Genomic DNA, 14,013 nt, shown 5'->3' on the forward strand with positions numbered 1-14,013 from the left:
GCATCATTAGCTGAACGTTTTATTTTGTAGTCGATTGGCTTATTGTTACTGGACTGAGCTGTAATTAATGATTCAGAGAATGTCATTGTGTTTAATTGCTGAGGAATTTGTTATCATCTATTTTACCCACTGGCAATAAAGAAATCCTTGATAGAAGTGTGGCCAATCTGGGAACTAGCTGCTGCAGTATAGGAGAGGGATTCATTAAACCTCAAGGTTTTAGTGGACTTTAATAATGATAAAAACCTTTAGTGAGGCAATTTCATAAGCAAACAATGGAGTAAAACAAACTGAAATGGGTTTTAAGGTTTGCTAGGAAGTTAAAGCTTATATCTTTAATAGCAACAAAAAACGAAGAACATAATAAATGTTTATATTCATTTAACAAAATTTACATTTAAACATCAATAGCGAACCTCTATTTTTTAAGACTAATTCATTTAAATATATAAAAGTATAGATCTGAAATTGATCTTTCCTCTTCTTCTCTGCTTCTGCTTGCAGAAAAAAAGCAGATATAACATGACTATTAGCACAACAAAGCTGATGCATTGTGGGAGATATTTCCATCCGTGATGCATCTTACACCTGCAAGGGACGTGTCTCTTACTGCCAGACATGCTGTCACCTGTCCCCGGAGGACCAATTATTCTTCGTGTTTGCCCTAAAGTCTAACCATGAAACACATGAATAAAATAGAATATTTGAATAAAATATCAACTGAGGTATATGGTTCACATTATTGATGGCCTCATGATTACATCAGCCTGTAGGTTTTCTGGTTGTGCATCATTGTTTTTTGTTCCCACAGTGGGAAATTTTAGTAGACTGTATAGGTTCCTTTTAATAATAAAGTCAAAGTTCTATATGTTTTTATCATCCCTATATTCTGTGAAAAGATTAAGACTGACACTGCTTTAATCTCTCTATTAATACTGGTACATATTGGGTTATATTGAGCAGTACTCTTAAAGTGCACAGTGTATTTAACAACTTTCAGTTTCAGTATTATTAGCTATATGAAAAATAAAACCCAGGGGCCTTTCATCAGAAAATGCTGCTTATTGCATTAATGTTGTTGCCTTTATTGACATGTAGCAAACACAATTTAATTTCTATCAAAGGAAGGCTGTGTGCATTTGCATGTCTGAAATGTTGTAGCAATCCTCTGGAGTCAAAGCTGTCCAACCCTTGGCAATCTCACAGCCTTGAAGGTCAGCTTCTCTAAGGCAAGTGATAACCCTGACTGCAGCTCTTTTTGCTCATCATCCATTTTGGCAAATGGGAAGACCGAGCTAATCAATCAAGTGCCATCAAAAGGCAAAACAGGAGTCCTGATCCTCTGTATCGACTACTTGGATTATAGAGGATGACCGTGTATGCTCGCTACGTGATTTGGCTATAACTACTACCTTATAATAACAACGGCTAACTTCAGAATTCAAACAGTGTACATTTGTCTCGCTGTAAAAAGATTGATCTGTTTGAATGAAATGTTTGTTCCATGTTATAACTGCAGGAAATTTGTTGAATGTTAAATTATAGAGAAAATCAATCTATTCCAACATCAAACACTATATTCCCATAATTTCTTCTAGCAGATGGATGGAGCAATAACAGAAGTACTTCAGAATGTATTCAGTCATAGCAAATCTGTTAGAACTACATTTGATATTAAATAGTGGGCATCTGACTAATAATCTCATTTGCCAATTTGTTTTGTTTTGTGTGCATAAAATCAAATTCTCTGTGTATAAGCATAATATTTAAAGGTTTGACAGCATAGCCCAGTAAGTGATTTTCATGCCTGTCAAGAGTAAGAATCTTAGTCACATACACATAAATAACAGTTTACATAAAGCTAACCTGTTAAGATTTTTACTTCCACTGCTCAAATGGAAAATAAAAATTAGTGTATTTTGGGTATTTTACTGCATTTGTGGAAGGAGGAAATGCTATTTGAATTCCTATAGTGTTTTAGTAACTCATATTATTAACTAACCATCCATAGTACCTTACAACTTTGCAACTTACACTAGGCAGGAGGTGAGGTACACCCTGTATAGCCAGTCTTTCACAGGCCTATTATGGGGAGACAGACAGACATTCAAAGCCCACATTTACATCTACTGCCAAATTATAATCATCAATTAATCTTAACATATTTAGACTGTGGGGGAAAACAGGTGCACATCAAGGAACCTCATGCTGTGGCAAAGAGTACTGTATATGCAAATTAAAACGCTCAGCACAGCTGACCAGGAAGTTCAACCCCTCAAACTTCTTGCTGTTAGTTAGTAATATTAATTACTGCACCACCTTGTAGCCCACAACAAAGCTAGTTGAAGTGCTGAGACAATTCTGCTTTTACTTTTTCTGGTATTCTAATTAATATTGATGCCCTGCAGCTACCACCTAAAAAATAACATATAGAATTTTAGTTCTTTGTCTAAGTACGGATAAAAAGTGTATTGAGGCAACAGAACAAAAAATTGATTATTTATTTTCTACATACAGAATTTAAATATAAGAGATGCAAGATTGGGGGACTTTATATAATATCATTGTAATTTTTGTGTCTAAATCCACAATACCTCAGCATTATCCTACAGATAACTGCTGTACATTGTATTCAAATCCCTGTTTCTAAGAGGAACTGTCATTCGAGTCTACCAGTATTTTGTCAGCTCAAAGGCCACATCCAACAGCTGATAATCCATACAATGCAGGAACTTTTAAAGATAAACGTGTAAAAGATTCCTGAAATAGTTAACACGATATACTCAGACATTTAGAAAACACTGAAGATCAAACACTGGGCTAACTCTTCAGAGTGTCACTCCTGCCTGAGTCTGGATCTGAACTGTGTCACACAAGAGCTTTGTGATCAATAGTCATGAATTCTCCTTGAAAGAGAAAATTCAGTTTTAGTGAATAGATGTTTCACAAAATTACATCATGTATCAGACTATACACAGTGAGACACATGTTGAGTTTTCTCAGTAAATCAGAACACAGTCATTCTGATGCCATTTTAACTCATGCATTGTCCAGTTGAACGTCAGCTTCAGGGTTCTGAATTATAAATGCAAAAATAAGAAGTCATTCATTTTGTTTATACAAATATTTAATGGAGAACAAGGTCATTCCTTTTTTCATAGTAAATAACAGCTCAAAACGATTGTTTGTGAACGTTTCCTACAGGTTAAATTAATGAAGATCCAACAGGCTGATGAACTTATTGTAAAACAGTTACTTAAAGTCCTATTATTACAATAAAATACAAAATAAAAAATAATCTAGAGACAGTGGTAACACTAGTTAAGAATAATAATCAAAGAATGAAATACAAATTGTGTGCAACTGTATTTATGAACACTTTACATTATAATAGTGTTTCTTCACACCTTATAGCTTGAGGTATAGAATCTTTCTTTTTCAATATTAGATTGTTTCATCGAGATGAGTTCAGCACAAGTATGTATTGTTGTGAATAAAAAGAAGCACATATCCTGTATATCATATATGACTGTGCTTTTATTCTCCTGATGCAACAAAGAAATCATTGTTTTTCCCCCCTGTCCTAGAGCTACAGCCCCTTTTAAAATATCCTAAAAATATAAAACAGTTTTAAGCTCGGTGTGGACACAATCTGACAGTCCAAATGTCAAGACAGTGCATTATTTATGAGAGTGCAAATTCCAGAGACTTAACCCCCAGTGCTTGATTAAAAAAAGCACAGATATTTCCTGAGAAAATGGCCATGTTGGAGTATCGATCCAAATGTTAGATAACTACAGGCAGTTTGTGTAATGAAGAACTTCTCCCAACACAAATTGTGCTGCTATAATCACAACTCTATTCACTGGCATGCCATTTTCCTCTATCAAATGAACAGTACTCAAATGCACTGATATACTAATCCCTGTGCAGCCTTGAGATTTCTTAGCATTTGCCAAGCTTTGGCCCTACCTCGTCTGAGCAAATATACAATCAATTTTACCTTCTTGTCTCCTCTTTCCTAATCCCCCAACTTCTCTCCCTGCTCGATACAGTTGAGGTTCGGAACACTCTGCTCGATGGTTTTTGCCCTATCAGGTGCTTTGTGGATCGAATGTCAGTACTGTCAGGCAGCTTGTCTCAGTTTCTGTAGATGAATACAGTAACTCCTCTTTATCCTGTCTTCTATACTTCACCTTGTCTTGCATGTGGTTACCTTTTTTGCTATGCTCTCAAATGAATAGATGTAATAGCTTTAACACAAAAATCCATTTCTACAGACTTAATCATTTATATATATATATATATATATATAAAACCCTCTATTACATTATTGTACACTCATTATCAGTTGGATACAAAGGCATATTAGAGGCCTTAGCCCTTTTATGATTAATCAAAAGCACTTGAGGATAAAGGCTTTGTATCTGATACCTTTGAACAAATTTATCCAATTTCACACAGTAATTGTAATGGCTACACTGGAAAATCTTCTCTTTTTTAAGATTTTGGCACAGTGCCTCATCTTTGTATTTTACTGCTTTAATATAGATGTGATAAAGGCATTTCACAGTGGTGACTCAGGATCTGGGATATTATATTGTACAGCCTGAATAAACAGAACCTCGTCAATCATTACCTAGCACGTGTTTTAAGATGCTTCATTAATGACTTAATGAATTGCGCTTTCATCTCTTGTCCTTGCTATAGTTAGATATTTCCATGTAAATGAAGCTTAGATTTAACTTAAGTAAAGAAGATCTATATTCACTTAAATGCCTGCATTCCTGGCTGGTCTATTCTTTAGATCACTTCTGCTTTCCCACGCTGTCAGCCTTAATTATGTTGTCATTGCTCTGGACAAATAATTTTCTAGCCCACCTTCAGCGAGCCAATCACCCTCTGTCCCATGTGCTTTAAATCTCGCTGCTTTTCTGTCATTCTGCCTTTCAGGCTCTTATTTGTATGACCTGCCTCCTCCCTGTCTCCACCTCATCCTGGCCCAATAAAGATCCTCATCCAAGTCGCCACTTGGATCACTTGCCCAGTTTAGGTGTTACTCCTCTAAGTGCTCCAGTTATCATGGGTACGACTGTTGTCTTCAACTTCCACATATTCTCTAGTTCCTCTCCCAGCCATTGGCATTTCTTGAGATCCTTCTTCCTGATGTTGCTATCACTTGGGATAGCCACGGCCTTCTTCCTCTGCTTGTCCACCATCACTATGTCTGGTTGGTTAGGCATTGCCCGTTTGTCCTACTGTATATGAAAGTCCCACAGGATCTTAGCTCGGTCATTCCCAACCACCCTGGGGGGCGTATCCCATTTGGACCTTGGGACTTCTAGGCAATACCGTCAGCACAGATGTTCCTGTATGCTATGCCATCCACTTGATTATGGTGTTCCATAGATTGATAGATGTCCTCTATATTTCGATAAATTTCTATATGTAAATGTATTTTAATGAATCAATTTCAATTCCTTTAAATGACCTCCCCATATTGAACCTATATTGTTAAATTAAATGTAAATTTACTTAAATTATTTCCCTTAAAACTTTTATATTAGGATCACTGAACTAACCTCCAGTCATGTGATTGTGTCACATCTGCACCTCACCTAATATCATTTAAATTGAAATAATCCATAACAAAGGAGAAAGCAGGAAAAACGAAAGGTAAGATTTACTCATTCGTATAACACTTAGTATGTAGCTGCAGGAGGTAGCAAAGAGAAAGGCTTTAGAGCTTGAATATAGATGGGGCTGAGTTTGTAGTTTTAGACAAATTCACTATCATGAGATTGATATCAATTTTCAGTTGATGAAGGGGCTCATTCAGTTCTTTGATTCACCTCTTGTGAGTTTGCTACAATGTAAAAAGATCGATACTTAATCACAGTGGGGAAAATACCAAGAAAATTGATGTTACAATATGTGGAACAGTCTTCCAGAAGAAACAGCTGGGGTATAATAGAACCCCTAAAGAGATTTTACCAACTATTGCCTTCCCAAGGTCAGTCTTAGAACATAGGATACTATTCCAGCCATTAGCCACAAAGAAGATATAAGGTAGCATTTAGCTAGATGATGGAGCTCCTTTTTAGAGGTGTTAGTCTTATGTCTGGCTCCTAGAAACTGTGAAAAAGGACATTTTAACAGATAAAAGCTGCTGAACTGCCAATAATTGTATTCAGTTATTCTCTAGAGTAGGATAAATACTAAGCGTTATCTAAAATCTCTTGAGAAGAGAGGAAGAAAATCAGTTTGTGGCCACTGAAACACTTTTTTCTGTAATCTTTAGTTTTTCATGCTTCGCACAAGAGAAAGTTAAAAAAAAAGAGCACACTATAAATGGGTTTCCTTAGATACTGTACCTTCAGTCATAGTAAGAGTATAGACAGCACTTAAAATGGATCGCTATTATATCCTGCTTCAAGCATTCTCTCGCACCGTCTCTCCCTATCTCTGCTTCCCCCAGGGATGAGTAGGAGGCTGCCTCTGCCCTACACTGAGCCATCATATAATGTACTCCTCGTATTGTTGTTCCATCATTTCATAACATGTTGTGAAAGTACAGGAAGTTAAAAAATACTGATACTGACCAGCTAGACAAGCTTTAGCTCATATGGCATCCTGAGTGAGGACACTGTCCAACTCCTGTGCATACTGAGGTGCATCATTGCACAAAAGTCTCTGTCAAGGGTGTGCCCTTTTGTTGAAGTCTGCTGTCTAAGGAGGACACAGTTAATAATTTACTAATGAATATTTGTATGACTTTACTGTCCACAAACTCAGGTTGCAACAATTTATCCAATTTAGCAAAAGCTAGCCACTGCCAACAACCTTTTTTATTGCCAGAAATGATTTATTATGGGAAAATTCCTGTTCTCTTACAAATACATTTGATTTTTTCCTACTTCTAAAACAAAAATACAGACAGCATTAAATGTTCTTAAAAACCTCTGTTGTAGAAGAAGCACACCATTCTATGCATCAAAGATGAGGTCATGAAAATATAAGTATTCCTCAGTTGCTTGTCTTGCATATGATTTGTGATCATTTGCAAAACTGGCATTTATCTTGCATGAAATTTGATGAAAGAAATATATAAATAAACAAATGTGCATTCACTGTAGACTTAGTATTTAGGTGTTGAATTTAGAATTTACTTCAGTATCCTATTTATAGTGGTAATTGTGATAAATTAAATGTAAATTCTGTGTGAGAATGTAGGCAGATAAGAAGATATGCCGGAAAATCATTCTAAAGTAAAAGAGATTGATGAACTCATTATTTAGCTAACATCTTTAAATGACCAACCAGTGACATTGGATCTATTGTTTGTTGCACTAGCGCACCAGGATATTAAAGCAAAAGAAATGGACACATTAGCCACACATCCACCCTTACTTTAGAGTGAAATAACAAGAAACTAAAAACAAAGAAAGTCAGCCATTTATCCCTTCCCCCTGGAATTCTGCAGTGGGCTCAATGCTTTTGATTAAAGTAAACTGAACTTGTTAAACTTCCCTATATAAGACTGAACAATCATTTCCTCAAGGAGCTTTATATTGTAATGTAAAGATAAAACAGAAACAACCCCAACAACTGTGATGACCCCCTACAAGGAAGTGTTTTGGCAACAGTGGGGAGAAAAAACCCAAATTAACAGGAAGAAGTCTCTAGCAGAACCAGGCTCAGGGAGGGGTGGTCATCTCCCGCGGCTGGTTGGGAGTGAGAGAAGGAAAACAGGACAAAGACACACTGTGGAAAAGAACACAAGATTAATAATAACTAATGATAAACTCCAGAATAGCGTTTAAGCTTAATCTTAAAAGTAGAGAGGGTGTCTTTCATCAGAATCTAGACTGGGAACTGGTTCCACAGAAGACGGGGCCTGAAAGCTGAAGGCCCTGACTCCCAATCTACTTTAAAAAAATATCCTTGGAACCACAAGTAAACCTGCAGTCTGAGAGTGAAGTGCTCTATATGGTTGATATGGTACGATGAGGTCTTTAAGATAACATGGGGCCTGATTATTTAAGACCTTGTATGTGATGAGAAGGACTTTAAATTCAATTCTGGATTTAATAGGAAACCAGTGAAGAGAAACCCGTAAGGACGAAATATGCTTTCTTGTCAGCACTCTTGCTGCAGCATTTTGGGACAACTGAAGGAGTTTCAAGGAGTTTTCTGATAATATTGAATTGCAGTAGTCAAGTCTAGAAGTCAGTAGGTACATCAACCTGTTTTTATGCATCCTTCTGACACAGGACAAGTCTAAGGTTAGAAATGTTGTGCAAATGGAAGAAAGCAGTCCTATATTTTTGTTGGACTATTTGCACATTGAAGGACATATGTTGTCTGAAAATTAGAGGTCATCCTGTCTTTAAGACATTACTGCAGCTCAACAAATTGGTGTGCATTATCTGGCTTGCTGGATAAATAAAATTGGGTATCATCTGCATAGCAGTGAAAATGTATGCTATGCCTTTTGATGATATTGCCCTACACTGAAAAAAATATGTTGTTGGATTTACTTAATTCAATGGTGGACATTTGTTGCACACAGATGTTTTGCTTTGGCAGCAACTTAAACAATTGAATTAAATTAACACAATTTATTCATGTTCAATAAACTTGTGCAATTTGTGTTGATAAAATGTGACTTAAACATGTTTTGATGAAGTAATTTGAGCTCTTGGAATATTTTAATCCTTCACAATTTTCTCACGTTATCCCAACACGATTCAATAACTTTTACCCAATACTACTTGGTCACTTAAATACTACATGTTATCTTCAAATTACATTTTGCTATTATATTCTAGTATCAAATACACAATTTTCAAATGGAGGCCTTATAACAGATTGTATTGTTCTCTTCCAAGATGGTTGCTGGCATCCACCAGTAACCTTTCAAAACAACATGTCTAATTTCACTGCAGTAGGTAAAGAATTAAACTGACATTACTCCTCTACTGAATCTATATAAATCAACAGTTAAATAATGTCAGTTCTTCCGTGTTCTCTGGAATCAATCACAGCAAAGAAATTGGACTGTTTCTTTTGAAAAATGTTGGGAAAGAACAATACAAAACATTCTATTTAAGGCCTCTAACGTCAAGATTCAGTTAAACAATTATAACTAAACAATTTGAGGTAATGTTAGTTTCCATTAACATTAAATTAGGTTACTGAATTGGCAAACACCTTCCTATTAACACTACCCATTTTACCCCAATAACTAAAGAAATTAGCACTTGCAGGTCAAAACCTTTATTCAAGAGACGCAAAAATAACATTGATACAGTGACTGTCAAAAATTACAGCACTGATCATACTGTGACATCTTGGTTCAAAACAGCACACTTAGAAATATTCAACGTTCTTTACTTCAACTGAATGAAACTGAAAATACCATTTCACACGACCCATATGGGATATTTAGACTGTATAACTGTTCACGCTACATCTCTTCACTAGTAAAAGAAAGAAAAAATACAAAGAGAAATTTAAAAATGCTGCCAAACAGACAAACAGAACTTGTACAGAGCAAAAGGAAAAACAAACAACAACAAAAAACGGCTCGTCCTCATGGCAGTTGCAGAGTATATAAAAATGAACCCTGCGATCCGTTCCTGGAATTGAGCTTCAAAAATGCAGCAGAACAAGTGTGAGATTTAAATGTCCTCTCACCTAGAGCTGGTCACCTCACATGCATAACAGTGAGCTTCGTTGCAGGAGCAGTTTTGTCTTAGTTGTGAGCTTTTCTTGAGAGCTGAGTTGCATCCAACTCCATTACCACCCAATGAATCACCTCAAAAGTGTAGCAGAGTTGTGATGGGTAACTCATGTTGAAGGAATAAAAAAAGGTCCAAACAGCATGGCTACTGCAAAGGTCACGTTATCCAGATCTTGAAGAACAACATCAGAAAAGTCATTGCCTGCCGCATCCTCTGGAGACAGATGTTCATTGTGGTTTTCTCAATCTGTGCAGTGGCCTCAGTCAAGTCCTGGTTAAACACAAAACATTTCTTTAAGATTCCTTTTTAAACTCATCTCTTTTGAATCTACCAGTTCTAATGTTAGAGTAATTTAAACCAATGCAAGCAACATAGTAAATAGCTATAGCCAAAGAGTGGCCTGCCATGCTGCCATTCATGGTCTAACAGAGTTTCTAAGAGAGGGTGAAAAACATAATAATTTCAAATGCTTTACATTAGTTTTTGTTAGAAAGACACCGGCCCATCAGAAATCCAGGCTATGTCACTCAGAAGATGTTAGAATTTAGACTTTCAGCCCCACAATTTGGTTAGCTGTTGGTCAGTTGGTCATTTTTTCAAACAAAAGCTAATATAAATATTGGTGGGATTTTCCTTTGTTCATTAGAATGACAAATTTAAAGTTTTTTCACACTGATGTGACCCCTAATACAGGGGTGGGGATGGGGCCTCAAGGGCCGGCGGCCGAGTTCACTACCAGGCCTCATGTGAACTTCAAATTATTAAAGAGGACTACTGGTCCTAACCAGTCCAATGAGGATCAAGTGGATAACTAAATGCATTTTTAAATGTTGCAAAGCCACAATCTACCCATAAAACACTCACCATGAACTCCTGCACCAAGATGTTGCAATTGTCTTTCACACAGATGCGGAGCACTTTGATGAGGGACTCCGAGCATTAATGTCATCCTTGACTATTATAACAAAGAAAACAGAGATTTGTGAACTTTTCAGTAGCACAGAAGAAAATGATCCCAGACAAAAACTCTTGACTTTTTAAACCAGTCAACATGCAACACCAGCATCTACAAAGCAATATCAAAAGTTCCTGTTTGACATCAACTTTATGGATATATAGTTTCCAGAACATTTATTTTTAAAAAAAGATAATTTTTTCTCAGTGGGCCAGTAAATGCATGACGAAAATTATGGCATCCTTTTAGTGGAATCATTACTCACAGGTAATAGTTGACTGTTTCAATGGATGTAGCATAAAAATCTTTTACTGACCTAATGCAATACATATACACTTTGTAGTTAAAGAATTTTAAAGTTCTTACTGTCATTATGGCAGCTACATCCTTTAGCTTTGTGCCCTGTTCCCCTGATCACTTTGCAAACACTTTCAGCAGACTGTCAGAGAAAAACTCAGCTCCGTCAGAAACCTTGACTGTAAAGGCATGGTTGGGATGCACTGGAATGCTGCATTTTATCTGAAATGACATAAAATTATTTTGAAATAACAGCAGGCACTGTGCTTGGTTAATCAGTAATGTTTTGTTGAATAAAAACTGTGTTTCCAGATCTTATGGGATTAAAAAAAATCCAAAGATGTTTGTTTCTGATTTGCAACCCAACAACCCACAAGTTACAACCTCATTTCAGTTCAAGTGTGCATTAATGCGAGTCCAGTAATCACCTTTCTGGCAATACATACAGGTATAAGTTAAACCTATGGCAGATTTTGGATCTCTCAGTTGTATTAATAGGGTGAGTATGCATGCACCTAATAATTATAAAAAACCTATTATAATTAAGTTACAGAAACGAAAATAGAATATACTTTCTTACCATAACACCTTGAACCCACAATCCATCAGCTGACTCCTGGTGAAATGCAGAATAGAGGTCATCTCTCAATGTGCAGCAAAAAAAACAAAAACAAAAACAAAAGGACAGCAGGTGAGGGCAGGAGGGGTAGGGATGTAAGCTAGCATAATGCCGCTGATGATATTAGCTAAAGCTGTTCAATGTCCAAAATCTCACTAACACCACGGTGCAGTAAATACACAATGTAACTGAAGAGTCAGTTGACAAATCTATTCACACAGAAAACCAAATTATGTTATGAGTGCCTCGTAATTAGGTTTAATGTGATATTACGGCTCTTGTGCCAAAGACAAATTCAAATGAAAAAGCGCCAATTCTTTGACAACAGATAAAACAGCAAATAAGCTAACGGCTCTTTTTTAGCATGTTACATGGCGACACTCTAGACGTTTAACTACATTTGGCTGAAATATGGTAAAAATGAATTCAAAAAATCAAGACATACCAAAAACGTAGAGTTGGCTGCTCGACTTGACTGAGATGGATGCCTTTTTTAAACCACGATCCAAAGCCCGCGAGATGAAATCACGCGTGGTTTCACGAGATTTAACGTTGCTATCTTATTGACTTACTTCACCTGAACATGATATGAACAATTGAATACACCCTTTCTGCATATCATGTAGTTTTTACACTATATAGTTACATTTAACTTTAAAACATGAGGCAATTGTGTTAAATGCATGCAAGATGCTTACATAAATCCAAGAGATGGCCAGTCCCTTTTTTTCAGTGTAGAAAAGGATGTATAATCTAAACAGAACTGCTCCTATCACACAACCCTGTGGGACTCTATAATTAGCCGTAGTTTATGAAGAGGACAGCATGCTCTAATCATTGCAACAAAATATGGTAAGCAGTATCAAAGGCTGCACTGAGGTCCAGCAGGACAAACACAGAGATGAGGCCACTGTTAGAGGCTATAAGAAAATCATTTTTAGCTAGACTAATGTTGTTTCTGTACTGTGATGAACCTGACTGGAACTCCTCAAAAAAAACTATTACTCTGTAGATGATCTGTTAGCTATTTAACAATTACTCTTTCAAGAATTTTTCAGATAAAAGGAAGGTTGGAGATTGGCCTATAATTAGCTAGGACAGATAAGTCAAGTGATGGCTTTTTAAGCAGTGGTTTAATTACTGCCAGCTTGAAGGTCTGTGGTACATAGCCCATTAATAGAGACATATTTAAGATTGAAGGATTAATTAATGGGAGGACTTGTTTGAGCAGCCTTGTATGAATGGGGTATAAAAGACATGTTGATGCTTTGGAGGAAGTAACTGAAGCTAACTCAGAAAGATCAATTTGAGAAAAAGAGTTTAATTGCACATCAATGGTACCGAAAGAAGCTGTAACGAATGTTACATCCGTAAGATTACGAATAATTTTTTGTCTAATCATTAAAATTATATTTGTGGAGAAATTTATGAAGTCATTACTGGTTAAGGTTAAAGGAATGCTTGGCTCAACAGAGCTCTGACTTTTTATCAGTCTGGCTAAAGTACTAAAGAGAAACCTGGGGTTGATTTTCTTCAATCAGTGATTAATAGTAAGATAATAAGATGCTCTCGCTTTATGGGAGGCTTTTTATAGAGCAAACTATTTTTCCAGGTTAAATAAAGATCTAAATTAGTGTGATGCCATTTCCTGTCCAGCTTAAGAGTTCTGCTCTTTAAGATGCGTGTTTTTTGTCAATGAATTAAGTACTTCTGAATTAATGTTTTCATTTTCAGAGGAGCCACAGCGTCCAGAGTGGTACACAGTAAAGATCTAAAACCTATTAACCTGATAATTGACCTCTGGGGGAGTAGAGTTCATGTGCCGCACATGGCATTGGAGAAAATAACAGTGAAAGAATTCTATCTTTAACCTTACATTGTTGTAAATTCTGTTTAGTTACGGCACTTGCGGAAAGACATCTTGTCATGGTCCTGGGTGTTACCTGGTGTTTTGTGTTTAATTTATATTTCTTGAATATTTGTTATTCATGGTTTTAGTTCTCTTGATGTTATATTTGATGTTCTTGCTTCTAGTTTAAGTTGCTGTGTCTTCCCTGTGTTCCATGTGTCATATTCATTCAGTCTGTTTCTCAGTGTCAAGTCATCATCTTTGTGAATTGTCAAATGTTTCCTGTTTTATTTTGATAGTCCCAGTCCTGCGTGCAGTGTATCTAGTTTTGCTTCCCCTTGTCTTGTTATGTTTGATTACTGCCACCTGTGCTCTCCTCCCGTGTCTCATTCCCTCATTATCCCTGAATGTATTTAAGCCCAAGTAATCAGGAAAATTGACACAGGGAGGGAGTAAGACTCCCTTCTCTGCTAAGAAAGCTATGACACAGCCCCCCCCCCCCCCCCCCCCCTCCCTTAATAAAGTTTGGTATCCTATTACTGTTAAA

At 36.5% G+C, this 14,013-nt stretch overlaps 1 long non-coding RNA gene across 2 annotated transcripts; it reads right to left on the reverse strand.

Annotated features, from left to right (window-relative positions):
* Window positions 1–9,163: 9,163 nt before the first annotated feature.
* On the reverse strand, window positions 9,164–12,353 carry LOC308404166. Of its 2 annotated transcripts, XR_013973076.1 has the most exons (5): window positions 12,316–12,353; window positions 11,579–12,194; window positions 11,068–11,220; window positions 10,611–10,701; window positions 9,164–10,016 (listed from the first exon to the last, which is right to left on the reverse strand). It is a non-coding gene; the product is annotated as an uncharacterized lncRNA (long non-coding RNA). The 2 variants fall into 2 exon arrangements; XR_013973077.1 differs by lacking the exon at window positions 12,316–12,353 and having other exon boundaries at window positions 9,165–10,016; window positions 11,579–12,308.
* Between the last annotated feature and the right edge of the window lie 1,660 nt (window positions 12,354–14,013).

Source organism: Rhamphochromis sp. 'chilingali', assembly GCF_963969265.1.
Source record: "Rhamphochromis sp. 'chilingali' genome assembly, chromosome: 10".
In the NCBI taxonomy this organism is placed as follows: domain Eukaryota; kingdom Metazoa; phylum Chordata; class Actinopteri; order Cichliformes; family Cichlidae; genus Rhamphochromis; species Rhamphochromis sp. 'chilingali'.